Below are 2,814 nucleotides of genomic sequence, written 5' to 3'. Positions count from 1 at the left end.
TTTCAAGTTACTATCAATTGAGAGTTAATTCTAATATGTTAACATAAGAAAATAATAATCTTCATTTATACAGAGAAAAACTGATTGGACCTCGAATATGGAGCATAAATAAACGTTCCTATCTTTATGTGCGGAGTGAGAGCTCCTACTGTGCTCAGACAGATAAGAGGAGCAACATTCAGTTTGGTGCTTCAAGTGTTGCTTTCAGAGGTTCCTTAATTTCCTTTGACAACCTCATGTTGTCTTGTTTCCTTGGAAACTACCCTTGCTTTGTCCCATCATGCCCATCTTTCTCTTAAAATTAAGTATTTAAGGCTTGTATTTAAAGGGCATTGCAAAAGCGCTCTGTCCCAAGTACCGATCACTGTGTTATTAGTCGCAAACTTTCTTCTCTCTTAATCTTTCTGTGTTCATGCATGTGTGTGTCTGTTGGCTAGGTATACTGTAATTGGGTGAAGTGGATGAAGAATCGAAGGCCAGGCCTAACCTTTACCTTCTTTTTTAAATAAGGTCCAGTCTCACAGAAAACATATTAAATGGCGCGTTATGGGCGGCGCCTGTCAACGCTCAAAGTTTATGACGATGACATTGTCGTTAAACAGCCAAATGGTAAATATCAATATTGCTGTGAAACTGGGCCAGGTTCCATGATACTGAAGTTTACTGAATTGTTTTTGTTGTTTACTTAAAACAAGATTGACTTTCATTTTTGTCTAAATCATTATTTACTTATGTCAAGTGGTAAATTATAAGGTTTCTTGTAACTTAACTGTTGCAGATGTGTTTAACAGTTTTTTGACCACCAATTATTTTCTATCCAACTTTAGTCACTGTCAAAGTGTTTATTTTAAGACCGGATTGTAAACAATGTGAGCAGCAGAAAACTCTGTCAATGTGTACTTTAGCTGCATAACCTGATGTGTACGTTGCTACACCCAGTCAGTATCTTATTACAAATGATCTAAGTAAGCTCACATATAACAAGACCTTAAAATGGGTTATTTTTTTATATTTAGTTTTAAAGGACAAAATGATAGTACACTTATTTATTTTTGAAGACCTTGTAATTACTGTGAAGTGACCCTCAAGTGAATTTGTCATAAATGTTTGGGATGGTATCTGGCATCTTAATAAAGCAAAACTGAGAATTTTGCAGGATGAAAATGTCTTAATGATCTGCTCTACTCTAGCTATGGCTGCAGAGATGGCTACATGGCGTGTTCTGTAATACAATGCTTTAACCTTTTAAAGGTCCCCTATTATACTGTTTTTCGTCAATATACAGCCTGTATTATAGGTCTCAGATATATACAAACATGTCTCTGAAGTGTTTGGCTCAAAATAGCAAACAGATCGTGCATTGTAGCATCCCATAATCCCCTCTGTTTCAGCCCTGAATCATTTAGAAAAGCTTTATGGATGGTCACTCCATCATCATCATGATCATCATCATCACTGCAGATACTGCTACGCCATGGGGGTTCAGGTGTTTTACCATTTATTTATTTGTTCCTGATTATTTCTTAAGCCTCTACCCCGACCATCTATAACAGGGGTGTCAAACTCAAGGCCCGTGGGCAAAATCCGGCCCCCGACTTCATTTTATTTGGCCCGCAAGAGCTTGCAAAAAATACAATACGTTTATTATACGGTTTCATGCCACTTTACAGAAGCACGATGTCCATAAACTACATGTCCCACAATGCATCTCATTTTGTGAAATGCACACTGAAGAGACTTGCAATTATTTGAAATTATTTGCCCTAGATTTCTGCTCTCAGACGTAGTTAATTATGAAGTTATTACCTTCTCCAATAATAATCCAATGCAGAGGCAATAATGTAATATAAAACATTATTTTATATATATATATATATATGTATGTTTATACAGTCTTAAAGTTACAACCGGCCCTTTGAGTGCAACCTTAATGCTGATGTGGCCCGCGATGAAATTTTGTTTGACACCCCTGATCTATAACAATGTATTTTCAGACTTTTTAAAGTTTTAAATATTCTGTACATTGGAACATTTAAAAAATATATAATATTACATTATTGATATATATTATATAGTTGTAGTGTAATCCGCTATCACACCTAAAATGGCTAAGATAGCATGCTTTTGATCAAACGAACATAGCTACAGTGTAGTTATGTCTATGAAAATCTTGTGTTACAGGCTTCTCCATCAGTGCAACACAAAACACAGATAAACAGACAAATATAGTGCAAGTAAATAGTAAATACAAGAAGAAAATAGTTAAAAAAAAAAAAAAGGTGAAATAGTGCAATCAGAGTCTATATACAAGTCATTGAAATATGATATATTAGGTAATAGATAAATATAGCAGCCAGATGAATTTTATGGATGTTGTTTCTAAGTTCAGGTGTTTAATAGTCTTCTGGCCTGTGGGATGAAACTGTCCCTGAGTCTGGTGGTTTTAGTCCGGATGCTGCGGTAGCGCCTGCCAGACGGCAGCAGACAGAACAGTTTGTGGCTGGGGTGATGGGGGTCTTTTATAATCCGGAGGGATTTCTTCCTGAGCCACTGGGAGAAAAGGTCCTCCATGGATGGCAGCTCCGTCCTGGTGATGTTCTGTGCAGTTTTCCCCACCCTCTGTAAAGCCTTACGATTGAGGGCGGTGCAGCTGCCGTACCAGGCCGTGATGCAGCCAGTCAGGATACTCTCTATGGTGCACCTGTAGAAGTTGCAGAGTATCCTGGAGTCCATGTTGAACCTCCTCAGCCTGTGGAGGAAGAAGAGCCGCTGTCGAGCTTTTTTGCTGATGGCGGTGGTGTGAAGAGTCCATGT

This window comes from Notothenia coriiceps, unplaced genomic scaffold (assembly GCF_000735185.1).
Source record: "Notothenia coriiceps isolate Sejong01 unplaced genomic scaffold, NC01 NC01_scaffold00005347, whole genome shotgun sequence".
Lineage (NCBI taxonomy): Eukaryota > Metazoa > Chordata > Actinopteri > Perciformes > Nototheniidae > Notothenia > Notothenia coriiceps.
This window is presented reverse-complemented; position numbering follows the sequence as displayed.